We start from the raw sequence: 23,265 nt of genomic DNA on the forward strand, positions 1-23,265 counted from the left end.
CAAATTGCTGCAGCTAGCTGCGATGCAGCTACATACACATAATATGTACGTGTAGGCCTTCCTGCACTGTGCGGTGTGCTCACGCACAGTACACTGTACATTACATGTAGGCCTAGCCTGTAGCCAGCTAGCTGTCTTGCCTAGCTAGCTAGCTGGCCTTTCAGAACTTTAGACCAATCAGATGCGAGCATTGAGAAATTAGGTGAATGCACTGTTGTACTAGTCTATGAATTCAGACATCATTGCTTCATATGTAAAATTTTAAAAAATGTGCAAATTAAGGGTATTTTCTCATTATTACTGTTGGCAGATTTCTTGGAGCACCCCCTAATTTTGATCCTTATATATATACAAATGTCTGAGGAAAAAATTACACTTTTGTCCGGCGTGTCACGATTATCAGTATATTTGTCCCTAAGCCACCCCACTAAAGTAGACAACACAAATTAGATCGATTTTACTTTGCTTACATGGAATGATTAAATGTGAAATGTATTCGATCAAGGTATCACTTCATCCACAAGCCTACATGTATATAATGATGAGTGATTTGAAAGTACTTTGTGTTTATCCCTGGGAACAAGCAACAAGGAATATGCTGTCATTTTTATATCATATGACTGATTCTGAACCAATCACCATATTCAATTACTGCCAAAGGATATTGCATGTTTGTTACTTATGTCCTATCAGTGTTACCATTATTCATTTGGATTTGATGTGGATGATTCCAGTACCCTATAGTCCCAGCAGTCTGCCTTAATCTTCTTGCTGTACCGAAGAATTCAGTCTAGTTACCTCCGTCAAGGAAGGAGGTTATGACATTTATTTTCATTGCCGTTGGTTTGTTTGTTTTTGCATGCAAAATAACTCAAAAAGTTGTGAATGGATTTGAATGAAACTTGCAGAAAAAGTTGATTATGACACATGGAACAGATTATTTAATTTTGGTTGTGATCTGGGAATCTTTATGGATTTTTGAAGGATTTCTCATCTTTTGGCAGGTAGGGTCAATGAACTTAAGAGCTTAAGCTGCACGTATCTGAGCTTTGCATACAGTACGTGCCCTAAAATGCGTGCTCTGCTTGGGCAAGGCACCATTCAGCTGGGAGATGATGATGTGAACAAAAGGTTTCTATATTAAGAAATTGGGCGATTTTCAGCATGCAAGTACCGGGTATTCGTGGAAATTACTGATCTCTATGGAAGAACAAAATCAGTGGTGGAAATGAGCTGCCTAGCGGAGGTCTGCGCTCTCAGAGTGCTTCTCTATTTCTTTTTTATTTAAAAAAAAAAAAAAGACCATACAGAGAGCCCACCAACACTGGTTCCTTTGATGACTATCCCCACACTTTGCAGCAGTGGCCTGACTGTTGTTTCTTCATTATGACCCAACTGACCAACTAGGCTGACCTAAATGTGTTTGTCTCACTTTGCATGATGTGTTGAAGACCCTGATGTGAGGTAATTGCAGGACTGACCCTAATATGAAAGGCTTGTCATATGACAAACCAGGCAGTGAAAGTCACCTCTCTTCCTATTGTTCATCATCATGTTGTGTGGCTTGATTGAGCCATCATTTAATCCTTCAGGCAGAAAACAAACAATATGAGGAGATCTCTAATTAAAATTGATGAAACAATACAGTACATCACTTACTGCATGTGTATGTAATCAGGAGGTGTCATAACGTATCAACAGTAAGATTATAATCATAACATTCCAATTAAGTGGCAAGGTTTGAACAAGGAATGAAGCAAATGTTTGACTCTTACTCACTGTAGAACTGATAGCAGAGCTACAAAGTGTGTAAAGCATACAGTAAATTGTTTGATAGGATTTATAAGCATATTTTCAACTCATACACTCTAATATGCTAGTGATTGTAGAATTGTGAATCACTGAGCATAGATACTTTCATGACATTATGGGCATGTAAACTTTCATTTGGTGCTTTGATACATGTACTATACTGTACAGCATAAATAGTAAGTAGAAAAGCAGTAAAGATTAATATCAACTGGTGCTGGAGTGCTAGCCAAAGCTGGCACCTGACTGGACCTCAAATGAAATGTTGGCACTTTTGGTAAATAAACACATGTGCAGAGAAGCATTGTCATTTCATTTTATAAAGTCACTGCTGCCAAAGAAGAATGTGCCAGATCAAAGTTGAATATTCCAGATGATGACCCTGAAATACTTTGGCTTCACAAAATTCCAATTGATTACTGCTGACCCAGGCTTGTGTGTGGGATGCAGTCTAATTCTTCTTTAATTCTGTTCCGGAATGCCTATGGAGAAATTAATTTGAACGGCTTTTGATCTGCTTTTGATCTAATTAGCCTCTTTCTATTTTGAGACTAATTCTACTGAGGAGAATCTTTACCTGTTTTAGTGACCATAATCAGCCCAATTTCCTTTATTCTAGTTAAAGTCACAGGCCAGCCAAAGATATTTCTAGTGCCTGTCATGGATTACATGACATCACATTACAACCCATTGTAGATGCAGGAATTTGAAAAAAGAAAAGTGAGATACTAGTATTGCTTCATACAGACACCTCAATGGTGCTGTAAAGAAAAGGCTTTAAAAGATGTATATTTTTTTTTATCAAAGGGTGTGTTGAATACTAATAGATTGAAGACAGCCCAGTATAGTGCATGATACCCCACCCCCCCCCCCAAAAAAAAAGGGGGAAAAAAAAGAAAAAAAAAAGAGAACAATTTAAAGGGGTCGTATAGTTTTGGTCGAGACCTAACCTCAGGTTTATAACATTTTTTGGTGAGATAATGAAAAACCTCTAATGAAATATGAAAGAGAATGTAATTTCAAGAAGGATTCAATGTTAATTTGATGAAAATTGGTCTTGGAATGGCTGAGATATCCAAAATAGCAATCCCAATAAAATTGACAGGCCATGACTTTAATTAGGATATGTTTGTTTTACTGTATTTTTAGATATCCCAGTCATTTCAAAACTGATTTTCATCAAATAAATGTTTGATTCCCCTGAGAATTGTATGCTCTTTAACATTTCATAGAGTGGTTTCTAGATATCTAGCAAAATGTTACAAGCTGAATCCTCACCTCAACCAGTACTGTACATTCCCTTTAATAACTGTACTGAGCAAATATGTTCCCACTGTTATCGTAAGATGAGATTTCTCAAGTACTGAAAGCTTTATTCAGAAAATTTGATAGGTATAAAGTGCAGGTCATTGCTTGATTTCCCATATATGTGTTATTTGTATGTTTTCATAAAATAATTTGCTGTGATCAGCATAAAGCTGTAGAAGCTGTTAGAGTACTACGTGTACAGTAGGGTAAAAGCTTTCAATACAACTGTCTTTTTTTGGGGGGGGAGGGGTCATATGATAGGAAATTTAATCTATGACAAAAATTCTTTAAGTAATTGGTAGAGTCAGTGTTAATTTAATTGGTTATAAAATTTGTCATTTTAGACCTTCATCAATATGACATGACTTTCTTGGAAGTATTATGTGTGCTACAGCGAGTGAGTGAGCTTCGTTATTTCATGGTGAGTTGCTATTTTTGGAGGAGGCTGAGTTGAATCCATCCACTATTTGTTGATATACTACGATGTAGCAGGTGGATTGTTTCAGTGGACGCAAAGCCCTAGCTGCTGAGACTGGATGATAACATAATCCTCCACGGATAGTTTACCACATTGTCATCACATCTCAACCACATATTCATAACTTCATGGACCTGGATGGTGTATGAACTCTACAAGTTTGTAATTTACATCGTACGGTGGTATATATCATCTGTACAGCTTTCCATTTCATTCTACCTTTGCAAAGCTGTCGTTACCCCACTTTGAATACCAACACCTAAATATTGACACAACCATGCTCACCATCAGATACCATAACTTATGACGTAAATTGACATACAGTTAACTCTATTTGCTAGAGTATTACAATCCTTAATTCAGTTTAAGGTACAGGCAGCCTTACTTTCTATCCAACACATTACTTGCCCTCACCCCAATCTGACCCCAGTTTGTGCCTTTATGAGTGCTCTAACACCAACCTGGTTTCTCTCCACACTAATAAGTCTGGTTTCTCTCCACACTAATAAGTCTGGCTTACTCATGAGGTTAATTAACACTCATCCTTACCCCCTGTCTGTCCTGCTTCTTCAATGCTATGTTGTTGTGATTGCCAATGTAATCCTAGATATAACCACCCATCTTGTGTCAATCCCTACCGCCCCACCTTCTCTCTCACGTGAACTTGCGTCTTTCTTGAACTGACAGTCTCTTCACCACCAAAGATCCATGAATCCACCTGACCCACAGCTCATTCCACACCCAGTTTTTGATGTCAGTATCTTTGATTTGCTTTCTGATCCGTCTTCATAAAACCTGTCTTAAATATGCTTTACTTAAAGGGATCGTATAGTTTTGTTTGAGACCTAATTTCAGATTTCTAACATTTTTTGGTAAGATAATGAGAAACATCCTATGAAATATGAAAGAGCATGTGATTCTACGAGGAATTCAACGTTCATTTGATGAAAATTGATTTTGAAATGGCTGAGATATCCAAAACAGAGTGATTCTAATAAGTGTGGGACCCACACTTTATTACGATCGCTTTGTTTTACTTTGTTTTTGGATGTTTCAGTCACTCCAAACCTGATTTTCATCAAATAAACTTTGAATCCCTCTGAAAATGGTATGCTCTGTACTATTTCATAAGTGTTTTCTTGGTATCTCGCAAAAAGTTAAAAGCCTATTTCTCATCTCCACCAATACTGTACTATCCCTTTATTAATACCATTACACCAATTCTCATCATTTTAGCTTTCTTACACCCAGTGGTTTGGGTTTGGTTTTAGTTTGGTTTAGATATATATAACATTCTGTATTCCACATTTTACAAGTAAATTATAAACATTACGGAATTAAATGTGCAAGTTGTCAACTGCATACAAAAGAATAAATACACATGAAATATGAGGAATAGCATTGTTTAAAGGGCATAGAAAATTCAGAATATGTTATACAAGCCCATTCACTAGATACAGTGAGTTATATCATGCGTTAACTTTGTTCAGTGTCCAACTTTCCACGTTCTGCAGTGTTTTAGAGTACAAATAATTGTTCTCCCCCCCCCCCCCCCCCCCATTGTATTCGGGGTTTTTTTTCATTGTCTTACACCTATTGCTATTGTGATTTTTATAGGAGTTCATTGTACTCAGTGTGTGGAGGAATACAGTAGGGTGTATCCAGCTGGCCAGAAATAAATCCATTTATCATTCTTGCCAAACAGTTACATACAAATGACTGAAAACAATAGAATTGGCAAATTATGGTATGGATACTTTTTCTGATAATTTCAAACTTCAAGTTCTTTTGTTATTTCCAATTAGTGGCAATGGTGATTGTAAATTGAGAATAGTCGAGCCCTGTGAATCACGTTTGCACTGAAATCTACCATGCTTTTGACACAGAGGACTTTCCTTGGTTGTTTGTTATCTTAATTAGCAGCATATTTTTTGTTAGTATTATATGTAATAACTGTGCGTTGACTCATATGATGTTGATGTAATTGTACATTGTAGTTTTCTTCTATATTATGAAGGAGGGTCTCTCATGTTTGAAATCAGTGAAAACCATCTAAAATGTGTTTAACCTTCATAAAGTTATTCACCAGACTTTGGCAATACATTGGATGTTTGCTGCTGCATAAATACTTGATCTATGTCAGATAGATGTATTTTCTGTGGTGGGAAATGTGATCGTATACTGTACGAGCTGAAATTTTCGCATACAGATATTTTCGCGAATTGCTACTTGGAGGACATTTTCACGTGTTGTTAATTTCGGGTTGTGAGGGTCTAACTGAACGTGGTTATTTGCGCTGTTATTTTTGCATGTTGTTATTTTCGCGGTTCAAAGGCGATTCACGAAATTCACAAAAATAAAACCACCGCGAAAAATTTCAGCTCGTACAGTACTGTGTACATAGCATTAATCAGCTTTGAAGAATAAAAAAGGTTTAGAATCAGAGATACATTCTGCTGCTATTGGTGTTTCTCTTTGGAAGGGTTGGATGGGGTGGGGGTTGGAAAGAATCAGTGAAGGATCAGGGTCTTGTAAAATATATGTTTTATACTTTCAGGCTCTGAATTCAGTACAAGATGATGGTATTACCGGTAAACCTGTACATGTATGGTTGGAAAAAGGTTTAACTAAATTGCAAAAATTCTCACTGAATAGTGAGAATTCTGAGTTAGCCCCCAGTGATGCAATGGTCACTTTTAAAATTTAGGTGTAGGACTTCTTCTAGTATTATGCAGTGACTGTGGTCAGTTACTCCACGGTTACATATACAAGTGTAGGTAAGCTTGCAACGGTCAGGGTGGCAAGTGAGACTTCCTGACTGACCGATTGGTCCATTGGATGGAGTATTTCAGGAAAGGACACCTCCAAAGTGATGGGATGACTTCATCAACTGTCATCATGACATGACTCACATCAAGCTAAACACACAACTTTCACACACACCATGATGGCAATTTCAACTTTATACCCTGGTAGTTTTACCTCACCCGAGCAACTCTCTCTGCCACCTTTCAAGGAAAGTGGATAGGAACTGTCTCATTACAGCGCCCGCAAGGTACTGGGTTTGGGATTTCTGCTTCACACTTGCCAGACATGGAGACCAAATTTATGCTCTGGTCACTTGCATAAGCCCTGATTTTGTTCAGTCACAGTCGATTGGCATTGCACTTGACTTTTCTGTTGTTTGCTGTCTGGAGCAATGATGTGCGATTCAAGTTTACTATAGTATTTCTCTGCATTTACCATCCCTATCATGAAAATAACATATTACTTTAAATATGATATTGCCAGTATTAGTAGTTTTGATGAATTTACTTTCCAAGCCATGAGTGAATGCTAATTAGCAACAGTTTTCACACAGGAAGCAAAGACCATTCATGGTGGTAGGGAAGTTCTTTCCTAGAAATTCAGTGGTCACTAGGTTGTTTCCTGTCATTTTGACATACATATTGTACATTGTAGAGGGTCCCAGTAAATGCTGTGTGATGGTTGACATAAGCGGATCCAGAGGGGGATGCCATGGGCACGTACCCCCCTATTGTTTTTAAACAAAAGAAATAAAAGAAAAATGAAAGGGGGCAGGGACACGCCCCTTTATTTTTGAAGAAACCATCTTTGTCAGCTGATTATAGTCAGTGAAAAATTGCGCTGCACTGAAGCCTTTTTTTTCGCTTGTCAGCCGATGAAACCCGGAAGTGGCACCAGAAATATTTTGGGTGCCCCCCCCCCCCCCCACCCTTTTTCGGAATTCCTGGATCCACCCCTGATCGAGGTACTGTTCTTTCTATCATAATAGTACCATGGTGGAGCTATTCAGTGGCCAACATGGACTCTCTAGATAACATGCTACACACAAGCATCCCATGTAAAAATAAAACAGAGTAGAGTACAGATCAAGAAAATGTACATCAAGACCATTTTCACTCATCGGGGTCTTCAAATACTTGTAGGTTAATGTAAAATAGAAAAATTTTTTGGTGTTGAATTTTTCGCACATTTGGCACAACCAGAACGTAGCACGAAAATAAAAGCATGCGAATAATTTTACTCGCCATAGGTTCCAGTAGTTAACGTCTTGATTCCGCAGAATTTAAAACACGCGAAACTCTGCTAACTCCGCCAAGCGCGAAAAATTAGTCACGTGAAAATATCCACTTTGACAGTACCCCAAAAGAAAAGAAATATCTTTCACCCAAGGTTTTTAAATGGATAGAATTGGTGCCTTGATTATTTACATTAAAAAGTCTGTGTGATCCCAAGTGGGCATTAACACGGACAACTCGTGTTTTGTTCTAATAAATTGGAAGAAGAGTGAAGGGGGTCAGGAAAGGCCAGAAGGGAAAGTTGTTGAAGCTGGTAATTGAGTCTGTCAGTGAGTGTACTTTGGGTGAGTCAGCGTAATGTGTGTGTTCAGCTTACAGCCCATATCATGCACTGTCTTTGTCATCACTAATCATGAGTGCTGATAGCTGTGTGGGATGATATCTGGAAGAGAGCTGATGGAGTTCTAGTCATCCCAATAGGTAGAGTCCATCAGAGGTTTACCCCCATCCTGTGAGCAAAGAGCTATGTTTGGTGGCATAAGGTGTGATGTTGTGACATGGATGAACACCATCTCACTCAAAGTTAACAGAATTAAATCTGTTACACACCTACAATCAATATACCATGATACACTATTTGTATGCAAATATCATGGACTCTAGAATATTGGAATGTCAGAGAAGAATATTACATTTCAGATACGGCTGTAGTTACATTATACTTGTAGTACAGTGATTGATAATTTTTGCTAGTGATGCAGTTACTATAAAGCCTGATATTTACAAGGAACCCAGAAAATGCCTTCTTTCAACAAATGGTGCACTTAGAGAATGTTCATGAAAGAAAGATCACCAAGTAATGGCTGCTAAAAGCTGTACACACCTGCCATTAAATCCAAAGGGAAAGAACACAAGACCAAAGTATTACCTACTGGTAATAACCTCAAAGGAAAAAAATTCAGGAGGGATTAATAACAGCCCTTCTGCCTTTCAAATTTCTGGTACAGACATCTCGTATGTCACACAGTATCAAAGGATCTAGGGCAGGCAAGGACTCTCACTAGAGGGACTTCCTATAACCTTGACTTACGCCATCCATGTCGGCTGAATGGCTGAGGACAAGGCTCTTGGGCTCCCTGAGTGTTTTGTCACCAACTGCAGATTCCTGTAAAAGTGGAAAGTGTTTGCTTGAGTAATTTTTCGCACTCAGTCGGATAGAATTAATTATGCGTGGTTTTAATTGCTCTGAATCAAAGGTATGTGAAATATTATTGCAGGTTACAAGCAAAGTGTCTTTCTTATTGCCATAGATTCATGTTTCACAAAATGCGCAAATATTTCCACACCCACAAAAATGTCCACTTTCACAGTAAAGGAGATGTGTGTGTGGGGAGGGGGAGGGGTGGAAGAGGGGCAAGAGGATTTCCATGTTTACTAAATAAAATCTGGGTAAAGAATAATTAGACTGAGAATGTGAAGGCGTAAGATTTATGTGACCTGGAGTGAGATCTTTGATTGATTCATAGTTATGCCACTTTGTCTACAAATATATCAGCCATGAATGAGTTATATTTTATTTTGTACAGGTAGCAGACTTGATGTCCAGTGCAACAATTTTTAAAGGGAAACACTCTTAGATAGCACCTAGTTATGCAGTGCTGAATCAACTCCTAGTATGATACCAAATCTGGAAAACTGGTGAATTTAAGCTTAGAAATATTAGGAGAGCACGTGTGCAGTCTCATTTCTATTCTCTTAGTGAATGCATGAGTATTAGTCAATTTCTAATCAACTGAATCAAGCAAGAAATAGTATGTTAAAGGACAAGTTCACCTTCATTATGTGGATTAAGATAATGCAGCAGTATAAGTAGAATACATCAGTGAAAGTTTGAGGAAAATTGGACGATCCATTCAAAAGTTATAAATTTTTAAAGTTTCTGTGCAGTCAGTGCTGGATGATAAGACTACTACAGTTGATGATGTCACCTGTGTAGAATGATAAGGAAACTATAAAGACAATTCCACAAAATGTCAGTTTTTGAAAAAAAAAGTGCACATTCCCTCAGCTTGTAACTGACATATGGTCAATTCCAGCGTAACGGACATGACATTCAGACCACTTTTTTGTGATTCAAACCATCACACAGTGAAATTGGGAGTCTCCAAAAGATTCTAATTGAGTTTATCAGACACATTTAAGTATTATGTAATGTACACAGAAAATTTCATGGAAATTTATCAAGTGGTTGTTGAGAAATTGCATTTTTAGCAAGCGTAACGGACATGACACTAAATGGACAAGGCATTTTGATCTACTTACCATTATGAAAATTCCTGTTAATTTTTGGATAAGATGCAGCTGGTTTTGGTCTTGATTTAACCTTTAGGTCACGCTTTACTCATAAAGTCCTAATTTAGAGTAGTTTTACTGTTCATTCTTTTTTAATAGTTTAAAATATTGCGTAACGGACATGACACTTCGAGTGTAACGGACATGACAGTTTTGTCCACTTTTTGTAAGCTAAGAGAATTTTTTTATTACAAGGTATAGCAGATATTCAATTGTTGGCATAGTAAGGTTAGAACATAGGGACACACATCATAACTGCAATCATGTAATATTTCTTGTATTTATATCATTTTAGGGGGGTTAGTCTTTGTATATATTTACAAAACAAAGAAATATAAAACAAATTCGCTTCTGCACCAGCTAGCTACAATTAGTGACAAATTTCCAGTTACTACCACCCACCATAGCAAAATAGGACATATTACTATCTTATACTATGGTTATTTTTTTCTTAGTGGCCTAATATTTGATACTTAATATCATACACTAGCGTAACGGACATGACACCCTTGTAAGGTGAACCATATTTTCACTTCTTTGTTTCAAAATAAAAAGATTAAAATAACTGCACACTGCTAACTACATTATGCTCTTGAACAAAACATCAAAAAGTCCTTTTATTGCAGGTTTCAGTGATCTACACTGTAACAGCTACTCTAAAGCACATGGAGTACAATGCCCAGAGTACCACAATGGCATACATGTACAACACAGAAAACCATGTCTCCATATCTGCGCATAGGCAAAGAAAACAGAACGAACCAGATCTGTATGAAATAAATAGTTTGACTACAACATCATTAAAATGCACTCAGGATTGCATCAACTTTTATGCAATGAAACAGGACCACAAAACTGTTTGGTACCATTATCAAATTAGTGTTATCATCTGAAATAAATAAGGTATGTAATTTCATTTCTGCAAAGTTCTTTCATTTGGCATCAATGTCATCCTTGGAGTAGAATCATCCTCTGTTATCCAATCTTGGATAGAGTAGACTAATTGTAAAAACTTCCACTGCTAGTACCAGTACCCGGTACTTTATCATTGTCAACAAATGCTTTCTTTTCTTGGTTAAAAGTGAATGATCAAGCCCCTTTTTTTTTCTGAGAATTTTCACAACATATAATTCATTTCCATGTAGAGTGGTCACCTGGGCAACAAAGCATAGTTCTTCACGGCAAATTCAACTCGTACAAATTGTATAATCAACTTATTGCTTGCTTAGGCACTTCTTAAGGTTTGCCTGAGTGGTGTACTGGTTACATTATTCTCACCAGCTTGTGAGTAGGACTTTTTGAAATACTGGATGCTTTCCCTACCAACTGGTTGTAAATGATTATTGTAAAACGAGGAATTTTTGCGTGCACTTTAATTTCGTGAATTTCACGAGCGCCAAAATTCGCGAAATTAAAATGCACGCGAAAGCTTTTGTCTACACTACATGCATTGAATGCCAGTAGCAATTCGCGAAAATTTCATGCCACGAAAAAGGCTATCGGCTCCAATTCGCGAAAATTTCATGCCGCGAATATATCATGTTTTACAGTATACAGCGTACCTTTCAGTGGATAAACATCTTCTCATAGCATCTCAAAATTGTGCTTTTTGTACGATGCTGTGCGCTGTCATATACCAGTATATCCCTTGGCATAGAGGTACATCTAGTTTAGTTGTATTGATGACATGGATAGGCAGCATTCAGACCGACTTTCTCTGACGATAGAGCTACATGTACTGTCAACACGCTTAATAAAGCAAACAATTCCATTCTCAGCCCTCTACTTGGCAAGTGATATCTCATTAACGTGCCACTGAAGGTGTGGATTTATAGAGTCATAGAGATGAGAGAGGTACATGTACGGATGCAGCACAAACTTTTTTTTTCGTTAATTATGAGGCAACACCATCATTGAAGACATTGATGCTGGTAACATTTGGATTCTTTGTTGTTGTATCATCAGTGATCATGTTCATTGGATGCACGAGGATCCATTTGTGCAGGAGTTCCTGGCTGTTGTGTTGACTCCATGGCGGATATGTGTTAAATGTGGTCTACAATGTACTTATATGTAGAAAGTGCTCATTTTAAGTAGTGAAGGGAAGGCCAACAGTGAAAAGTCCATTGTCTAAATACTCCTTGGAATGACAGCTGCTGTTTATCAGTCAGGATTACCAGAGGTGGGAATGGATCAAACCGGTGTAACAGGGTAGCAAGATCATCTAAAATCAACAGTCTTCCAGTGGCAGAAAGCAAAGTCTGCTTGTTTTTGTTTTATTGAGTGATGTGCAGACTTAATCATTTACTCAAGTATAGAAATGTCCTATTATCCTCAAGCAATTAAAACTAATCACCACCCTGTTTCACTGGGCCACAGTGTTATTTCTGCCACTTGTCTAATATGAGGTGTCATGTCCGTTACGCAAAGTGTCATGTCCGTTACGCCATTTACAGGAAAACTAGAAGTGGTATAGAAAAGTGGTTTTCACACATGCAAGGGGATTCAATCCTAACATAGAAAATGAATTTGCAGCAACTTTACACTAATTTCCTCTTGGCTATGAAAACTTATAGTAAAAAACGTAACGGACATGACGCTTCAAATGTTATAGAAATCACACAACTTTGAGGATCAATGGGTCATAAACTGATGAATGCTAAGGAAGCTGGTTGTGATTTTCCGTTGATATATACACTGGACTATAGTTTAAAAGCTGAACAAGCCCTCTAGGACATATCCGGCCTTCTTTAGAGACAGAAACACTAAACCCTTTAAAAATAGCCAAATTTTTGCGTCATTGCAACGCATCATACAGTATTTTCATTGACTGAGAAAAATAAAAAATTTTGTAATAACAAAGATGCGACTAGTGAAAAATGAAAATATATATGTTACTTTCTTAGAATATTTGAGAACTTAAGTGAAACTCAAAACTTCATTTTTTCACCAAAGTGAACATTTCTCATGGAATTGCCCATATGTTAAGGGTATTTATCATTTCCCCTACCTTCTGAAAGAGGCAAGTCATGCGCACTTTTATGATGTGAGAAAACCAAAATTAAATTTTCTTTATGCTTTCTATATATATCGTTCTACACATATGACATCACAAGCGGTAGTAGTCTTCACATCCAGCAATCGCAGAACACAGACTTCAAAGATTTATAACTTTTGTATGAATTGTCCGATTTTGCTCAGTGTACTTATATTACTGCATTCTCTTAATCCATATGTTTATGAAAGTGAACTTGTCCTTTAACTTTACTTCTTTTTAGGTATTTCAACCACCTTTCAGATATCTAAGAAATAGTTTCTCCCCTGAGATGAAAATGTTGGCATCCTGATAGTAATTTGGGTCTCCTTCCCTTCACCCACCCTGTTGAAAAGGAAGGAAGACTCCAAACCCCAATCAGCCTCATTTAGATGTGAAGCGCAGTGTAAATGAGCTTTAGGATAGAAGATTAGTTAGGTTGCAGATATGCATTCAAAGCATGCGGTAACACTTGTATAAAGGATATGGTGGCCAGGTGGGAAGGGAAGGCTGCTAGCTGCTGGAGTGGTGAGGGTACAGGAACATGATTTCCTATTCCGTCACAAACAACCTACATGTACTTTGGTCAGATTGTAGCATTATTTACACATGAACTCTTAGTATGTGGATGAAGATTGAAGACTGATTGACTTTCATTGAAGATACCATCCTTCTTGAATATGCGTAGTACTGTACTGTACCTTGACTATATTCCGTAAATGTCTCATATATTGTGATATTTTGGATTATATTTACATTATCAATGAGTCTCTCTCTTCCTTGTTTAAGTCACTTTGATCATCAGCTGAAAAAAGAGAGGGTAAAATCAGGGCTATGTGGATCACAAGACCTGTCTTTTCTTGACTTTTCATGAGTTCTAGATAATGTCATTACTCTGTCAGGGATTTTTACCCCAAGGTCAAGATTGAGTAGATTTCCCCAGGAGTGGGAAGATTTGCAACTTGTCATCTGACCAGTGGTATAAATGACAGTAGAGATACTGACCACTGGTACTGGCCAGTGAAGATGCTGACCATAGTAGGGATACTGACCAGCGGGGATACTTACCAGTGAGCATTTAGACCAGTAGGGATACTGACCAATGAATATACTGGCCAGATGTGATACTGACCCGTAGGGACAGTGACCAATGTGATACTACTGCCCCTGATTTCAGTGATGGAAACATCTCTTCTTGTTCCATTCTTTCCATCAAAACCTAACACACAGGCACCTCTTAATAGTGATGATACACAGTTCAAAAATGAGGTGTGGTTTTGAGATGTCAGAACTGACTTCATGACTTATATTCAGTTTGAATCACTCTCACATTCTATATGTTAGTTCCTTGTTTCCTCACAGAGAAGAGAAAATCAACATTTGAGAGATGTACTGGAGAAGAAACCATACACCCATGATTTTTACAATTTAAAAAACAAAAATGGACCTTAAGTAATGTAAATCTTTCAGTCTAACTGTGCACATGTACTACAGATCAAGAATGCACTGTAAGTGGATTTGTTATTAAGGGAAACTAATGATTTGCTTTGTTACCTTGATGCATGTGGCAGTATTCATGTGATGTATACAGTGAAAACACTCTGCTTTTAAAGTTAAAGTTATCACATTAAACATTATTCTGTACTGCAATAAGAAACCACTGCCTGTGTGAAATAACTCTCATTTTTTATTCTGTCTTTGATTGTCATAACTCGTACACATGTACTTCCTGATTGAACCAATTAAGACAATTTGACCCAACATAGAATAGACATTATTCTTGGACTGACTAATCCTGTAGATTTGCTTGTTCATCAGTTTTACATGGAACAAATATTAAGACATTGTTCTGTAGTATTTGTTGGCTTTATGTCTACTTTGATTGGAAACAAGCAGTGTGTGGCAAACAATATGCATTGTTCAATAACACAATGTTAATTGTCATACAAAACATCCCAGATTCAGTGTGTAGGATGTTACAAAGGTGCAAGTCATCATTTTGTGTGGTCATTTAGTAGAGAGAAGAATTCATATTTCCTCATTAAAGAGCACAATGAGTGATTTATGAGACTGAGGCATTTTGGATGGTGTGAGTTATTTTACCGGTAAGCGGGATGGATGAGGGGTGAGGGAGGGGTTAGAGAGGGGTGAGGGAGGGGCGAGGGAGGGGTTAGAGAGGGGTGAGGGAGGGGTTAGAGAGGGGTAAGGGAGGGGTTAGAGAGGGGTTAGAGAGGGGTAAGGGAGGGGTTAGAGAGGGTTGAGGGAGGGGTAAGGGAGGGGTTAGAGAGGGGTAAGGAAGGGGTTAGGGAGGGGTTAGAGAGGGGTAAGAGAGGTGTGAGGAAGGGGTTAGGGGTAAGGGAGGGGTTAGAGAGGGGTAAGGGAGGGGTTAGGGAGGGGTTAGGGAAGGGTTAGAGAGGGGTGAGGGAGGGGTTAGAGAGGGATAAGAGGGGTGAGGGAGGGGTTAGAGAGGGGTTAGAGAGGGGTAAGGGAGGGGTTAGGGAGGGGTTAGAGAGGGGTAAGGGAGGGGTTAGGGAGGGGTTAGAGAGGGGTGAGGGAGGGGTTAGAGAGGGGTGGGAAGGAGGATATGGTCTGTGGGAGTGAGTCATAGTCTTGGCTACGCTGAGTGCCTTCTTGAAAAGCCAACTTGAGCAGTGTGCTTTGTGGGCTCCCAGGGAAGTCACTCCCAGGGATGCCTTTCTACTCACATTTAAAGGCTGTCTGAGTGTTTTTCTCTGTGTGAGTATTTCCCCGAAGCTTAAATATACTTGCAATTCTGTTGGTCAATAATTGCCCTCCAAAACAAAATGAAACAAAGTAAAACAAAACAGTTGAAAAAAAAAAGACAATCTAAAATGGCAGACATTCACTATTCATACAGCTAGAAAGAGAATATGCTGTTGGCAAAGTACCAATAGTATTATGCTATTAAAACTTCCTGGAGAAACTAATATATACATCAAAATTAAATTGTTTATGATGATTTTTTTTTTTGGAGGTTGTACATGCTACAGTAAATACAAGGGCATGTGTCCCATCAAAGACTCCCTCTTTGTGTACTGCTTGCAGAACTTTCTTTATCAGATTTCTAACGACACCTCTGAACAAAACATGAAGTAATATGTTCAAAAGATAACAAAGGGATTTAACTGTTATTCAATAATTTGTGGAGGGAAGTCAAGTATTGAGTAACTCTCTAGTGCAGAAAAAGATTTTTGGAGACAGGAAGAGGTCTTGTTACTCATATCATCTGTAAGGATGGAACTGGATTGTATGTTAATTCTCTATGGAGTGACATATTCTTACATGCAGTCGAATGCATTTAAGCATGTTCATGTGACTGAGAATGAGAATTCAGTTTCCCTTTGGGCATATCAATTACCTGCCAATTGGCAGCAAATGTTACAGTTATTTCCAAGATCTATTTTTGAACCCTATAATGTCACAGTTACTAAAAGTCACCTTTTTAAATACTGTCATTTGGCTCTACTTCATAGACAGGCTTTATTAGATACTTGGAATATTTACAAATTAACTACATGCACATGTGTAGATACAAGTGTAGGTAATGGTCAACAAATGGCGTAACTAATGTATTAATAATTTATGAGGTGTATCAGAAGAGTGAAAGGGGATACATGCTTTCATAGTGTTGGTTTAATCACATACTGTAGCTGAGATGGGGACCAATATGTTTTCAGAATTTTAAAGGGTCCTGATACAATCATGGAGATCCATGATACAATGTATGCTTTTGAAATATTTACGAGATGACATTTCATTTTATTTATGCAAGACATTTCTTTTTTAAGTTTCACAAGAATTTGTATATTTCATTGATGAGTTGGATTTGTAATGTTGATCTAAATGGGTACCATTAGCTATTTTTTTCCCTTTTTTCTTTTGCAAAACGATTCCACCATTGTTTTCTTCTTATCCGATATGCATTAATAGGTGAACACAGAGCGACTGAATGGTTACCTAGTAACCTGCATCAGTTACATCCGGACCAGCTCCAACCTGCTAGACTTCGACTCTGCCTCTGATCTCGTAGGGGTAAAAGATGGATGTCCTGGAGACTTCTGTGCCCCTCCCACTACAGTCACTCTCCAGACTAGCTCTTCTTTCGTGTCCATCAATCATGACCTGACCCCTGGCACTCATACTGTCCTGTCTCTCCGATTTAGAACCAGGTGAGCTATCTGCATGAAACCTATCTAGATTATTGCTCAATACTTTTTTTATGGAACTATAATCTAAGACTTATACCTGTCTTTATTTTTTGTTGAACTAATTGATTTTATTTCACTTTTTCATTGTTTGTGTAAAGTGATTTTGTGGTTCAATTCTATGATCATATCAAAAATTAAGGTACTGGTGAGATTTTTCTGATTAAACACATTTGGAATGTGTTCATCACAATGCCATGGAATGGAAGCTCTCACTAACTGTATGTTAGTCACATCAGTGTATCCATTTACTGATATGGTTGTATGCCTATGTGGATGTGGTGCCAAAGTAGCAAGTCACGCTATGAAACAAGAAAAGAATGCTTAGACCTGATCATGGTTATAAACAAAATCCTCCAAGCTTGTTGCACGCGAGGTTAAAAAAGGCCATGGTGTGTAATTGCGGTAAACGGTAGCCACGGTGGGAAATAAATCCTGCCCAGTTAATTGGCAGGAATTCAAGCTAAAAACAGACTCACCATACCTGTTGGGAAAAATGTCAGTGATTTATTAGGGAACTGTTTTCAGTGAGTTCATGCCAGGGCCATAATATGTTTAAAATGGTACAGGTTGAAATATTTCATATTGCTATGAGGTTGATAGTGCTATGCAGGGTCCATTAACATGAAAGGGAATAAAAAGACATTTATTTTATGCCCAGCGATGAGACGGAGCTAACTTACAGCTCTTGCTCAGGAAAGAAAAGGTCTTTAAATGTAAAGTTTTTTGGGAGGGAGTGGGTAGGAAGTCAAATGGAGCCACTTCTGAAATGTCAGGGTCTACATCTGAATCTGTTCTGATCTGTGAAATAGTTAAAAGGCTAAACTCTACCTTCCTTTAGAAATGTCTCACTCCGAGGTACTTGACACTCTTTTGCCTTATCGAGTTTTGTCATCTCGATATAAATATAAATTGTAATAAGCCGTTGAGTTGAAGCAATTCTGTGATTTTCACTTTTTTTTTTTTATTTCTAGGGAGGTTTTGAATGTGATCTTTTGCGTACTTCTTTATCTAATCTTGGCTGGTGAACTTATCATGTTCACTTCCACTCCTGGCAAGATTTTTATTAGTTTTGACTTCCCAGATTACACTGACATGAAATGAGGCTGCATGACATGTAACTCTAATACTAGACATTTTTTGGCTATGACTTTACCAAGAGCCACGTTGAAATGGAGATTGGCAAACAGTAATATATTATGTGGATATGAAAACCTCTCAAGTGAGCTAATGACACTGACTGCCAAACTTCCATGTCTGTAAAAACTCCTTAGTGTGAATAGACATCAACAACGTGTGAGACTTCTCTGTACCTGGTGATCTTGCATGAATTTAAATGGCTGCATTATTTAGACATCTCAAATGTGTTTAGATGGCATTGAATTAGATCCTGATTGATGTGTTCAGACGGAGATGATTGTTGAGAAGATTACCCCGGTGTCGGCCAGGAAGTGATCATCACATTACAGACTTTTTATCTGTGCAATCACAAATTTGATGTGAAAGGAATGATAGGATTGTACAGCATACAGTTTGTAGAGCTACAAGACTCAAGCTACTGCACATACACCATCCCAGCAACTGGTTATTACAGCCAAAATAATGATGGAGATATTAGAGCTAAATTAAGGAAAGGATATTGATAATACAATGTATTTCTTTTCCATAAAGCTAAATACAATTTTTTCTTTTTTTATTGTCTTCAGGAAAATCTTAGTGTTCTGAATTAAGTTCACCAGTGAGAGAGTTCTCCATCATTATAAACAAAAACACATTCCATATCATCTCATACAGAGTATGTCTTATTTGCATAGTTAGGATTGATTTTGTCAATACAAGGTCATAGTTCTCTCTGTGTTCTTGACCCTGGGAGGATTGGATTTTAACACTCAAAGCTGCATCTGAAAGAATGCAATTATTATTCTTATGATAATTTATTCAGCATTTGCAAGGGGACACCAAGTGAATAATGAAAAAAAAAAAGCAGAACAAATCAAAACTAACAAAACAAGCACAATACAAGAGTGAAAAAAAAAATCAGGCTTCCTGTGATGTGCTTCCTTATCCTGTTTGGGACAGGCTGATTTTGTTTCAACACTCATTTCCCTTAGACACCTGCCTGAGAATACTCGGGACTCATCCTTAACGGGTTAAGTTGCTGGGTGGGGAAAAAAAGCAATCAGGAAATACTATGGCCCTTACTAGGCCTTCCCTGCACTGTTTACATATCTATCTATCTATCTGATCTGTCTATCTATCTTTGTATCTATCTATTTATTCTTCATCGATCTGTATGTCTGTTTATCTGTATGCATGAGCTGCATTAAGAAGAAATTACTAATCCACTTCGATCTCATACTTTCTAGGGGTTTCATTCCCAGATCCCTTCCCAGTTGGGGGAGGGGGGGGGGGGTCCCATTGTCCAAATTTGGAGCAACAGTGTCTATACATGGCGTATTATGTATGTATAATTTTTTTATTTTTTTATTTTTTACTTTATTTACTTTTTTATTTCACTCGGAATCAGGGAACGCTCTGATTGTGATTTCTTGTTTGTGATGTGGTCTTATCTTTAAAAGAATAGCATTTTGGAGACAGAATGCACGGATTAAAGGGTGGCAGTAAGAATTGAGGTTTCTAGTTTCAACACTCGCTGAGTTCAGTGCCAAATTATTACTTATTATTCTCTGCATCAACCAATGGGTGAAGTCATCCACATTGGTTCAAATTTAGAAGTAGCAAATGTGTGTGTGTGTGTGTGCGTGTGTGTGTGTGTGCATGTGGTAAGAGATTACCCACCCAAAGCCGTATTTTAGTAGAGTAGAGGATTGTTTCTATGCGTGAAAAGCAGCCTAATCTCCTGTCTTAATCCCAGCTCTCTCCGGTCAACAGTTGGTGCAGAGATGTATGTCAGGGTTTCCACGCAAGCTGCAGAGGTTACAACAATCCACTTTGAGCTGGAACTGAGTGAAGATATCTACAAGAGTGCTGTTCCTATTGCATTCAAAATAATGCTTTGTTTTAGGTCGCAATCAGGATTGTGGCCAAAATTTTGAAATTTTTACAGTGTGAGGAGAAATGAGATGCTATTTTGCTGGATTTGGGTCATTATCCATAAAGCAAAATTTTAAATCCCACAATGCACTGCATGTATCGCTCCTTGCAATTTTTACTAGCTGTGGCATGCCTTGGTAGCAATTGGCAATGTGATAAATGCAATCGTACAAATTATAGCAAGCATACCATTCATGTACTGCCATGCGCAGGTCAGCTCTTTGCAAATAATTGTGACCTTTCAGAGAGTTTTGAAATTGAGAATGCTGAATCAAAATGACAAGACCCTGGTCACAACCCAAATTTTAAAAATTTTGCAATGAGAACTGCGCTTTGGTCACAAATTGCAATGTCCAATCGGGTTCTACTGCAAATTTCCTGTGATTGCCAAGAAATATTACAGTTGCGATGTAGTGTCATTAACCATGTGAGAGATTTTAGCATAAAAATATGGCATTACAAAAATCGTCTAGCTCATCTTCAGTTATTTTCAACACAGGGCTGCCGCAAAATTTGTTGTCATGTGCATTGTTATTGTACATACTAATCCTTACTAATTCGCTATATTGTCAGCCGTTTAAGGCTACAATAATTGAATTGTTTTATTCACTGGGTGTCAGAAATATTTCACCTCATTGTGTTTGCCATTTGCTCTCCTATCAGTATGAGAGTGGTTATGGGTAAAGACAGAGCCAATTACAGGTAATCTAGCTTGGTGACAGGAAGCGCCTAACCCACTGATAAGCCAGCTGAGCCATCACATCGATATTTTTGGCTGTATATGCTAACATGTCCCACCGATGTGACTCTGTGGTCATTTATGAACTGGTCTTCAATAGATATGTGAATCTCCAGCCAGTGAAAGCCATGCAATGTCAATCTGGTGATTCCAAATCAATCTTAGTTTACTTCATGTCTGCTTTTTATCTGTATATTGAGTGATACAGATAGTACTTGAATAATGATCCATAAATTCTGTAAAATCATGCATGTATAGATATTGCAATCTTATCTTAATGAATCTCATATGATTCCCTCTCCCATTAATCAAAATATGTCAGGAAGCAGATATTACATCACAATTACATTGTGGTTCTGAATAAACATCTGTGTTAAAGTATTTTAGTCATTTTTTATGCATTTGAGATAGTATAATTAGTAATTCTGAAAATTCTACCAAAGTGAAGTCACTTTAGAAATGCCTATTTACAACTTGACAAATCTTTAAAAACAACCTTACAGGTGTACCGACACGTGCACACATACATGTATGTACTCTTTCATGCTCCATGATTCTTTTTGTTTTTTTATATGAATATCTGTGAAAACATCTTTGAATTTAATGTTGTGATGTCAAAAGAGCAATTGTGTCTGTTCTAAAACAAACAAGTAATATCAACTGCCTTGATTTTGTGCCTTCAAACACAACTAACATGTTCTCTATTTTTACATACATGTATATAATGTATGGCTTCATCAGTGAGTGGTCAGAACACATGACTTATTGTATTGTTGACCAATCATACAGGAGCAATCTCTTCAGCTGTAACCATGAGATGCCAGCTGTAACTTTTTTTTTGCAGTGTTTTGAACTTAAAAAAAAAATACTGCAGGTTGCATGAAAAATGCTGTTTTTCCCGAATTGTGTTACTACACATGTCTATAGCAGCAAAGGTAAAAGTAATGAATTTCCACCAAAATTTTGCCTTTTCAGCCCTCAGTACTGCAGTGCTGTTTAGGAGGTTAGCATCCCTGTGTAACAGAGAAATGACACATATTTCATCAAAATACAGCATCTGGTTGTAACTAATGGGAGTTGCAGTGGAAAGTCTGTGTATTTTTCATTATCATTTTTAAAAAGTATTTCATTTTCATTTATTTTCACAATTTTCAAGGCAACTGGTTGTCCAAACTTTGAAGTGCATTTGCTTCTTGGCAGTTTGGCAAGGGACGTTTGCTGAACACTACAATGTAGCTTAAATGTGTGAATAAATCGCAAAATATCCCTGAATTATAGCAAGCAGTGCCATCAGTTGGAGGCTGTTCTAATAAAACAAAGTTTGCATCATTAAAGGACAAGTTCACCTTCATAAACATAAGGATTGAGAAAATGCAACAATATTAGTAGAACACATCAGTGAAAGTTTGAGGAAAATTGCACAATCGTTGCAAAAGTTATGAATTTTTAAAATTTTTGTGTTGGAACCGCTGGATGAGGAGACTACTACAGCTTGTGAGTCATATGCGTACAACAGTATAAAGAAAATGTAAAAGAAAATTCAACATATTTTCACTTTTTTGGCATAATAAAAGTGCACTTGACTTGCCTCTTTCTAAAGGCAGGGGGAATAATATTACCCATAACATTTGTCGGTAACGAGTCAGGGGAATGTGTACTTTTTTCAAAAGATGGAATTTTGTGAAATTCTCTTTATATTTTCCTTATATTGTTGTACGCATGTGACATCTAAGTTATTCATACACTGCAGTAGTCTTCTCATCCATCGGGTACTGCACAAAAACTTCAAAAATTCATAACTTTTAAACGGATTGTCTGATTTTCCTCAAACTTTCAATGATGTGTTCTACTAATATTGCTACATTCTCTCAATCCTTATGTTTATGAAGGTGAACTTGTCCTTTAAATAATATCTGGAAGGAAAGTTAATGACTAAAGAAGTGATATTTGACTTAGATCATCCGTAGAGCATTTAATGCATTACTAAAGGTTGGGCTCGAATGTCAGCTTTAATAGCTCGCAACCATGGAATCACTGTTCTCCATTCCCCTGATACAATCCCCTGGCACAGATGTGACCCGTTTCCACTCATGTGTCATTGGATGTCTTGTGCCATGCAGACGACATTCGGTATTACTGATACCTCTTACAGACGATCGACATTCAGTATTCTCTCTTATCCAGCAATGATTCTCAGTCCAAATCCAGTAGTCTAAGCCACC

The 23,265-nt window shown here is 37.6% G+C and overlaps 1 pseudogene; it reads left to right on the forward strand.

Annotated features, from left to right (window-relative positions):
• The window catches only part of LOC139711376 (uncharacterized), a 76,209-nt pseudogene that overhangs the window by 17,265 nt on the left and 35,679 nt on the right, over positions 1–23,265 (forward strand).

This window comes from Diadema antillarum, unplaced genomic scaffold, assembly GCF_040938485.1.
Source record: "Diadema antillarum isolate AM-2024a unplaced genomic scaffold, OU_Dant_1.0 seq00001651_RagTag, whole genome shotgun sequence".
Taxonomy (NCBI): domain Eukaryota; kingdom Metazoa; phylum Echinodermata; class Echinoidea; order Diadematoida; family Diadematidae; genus Diadema; species Diadema antillarum.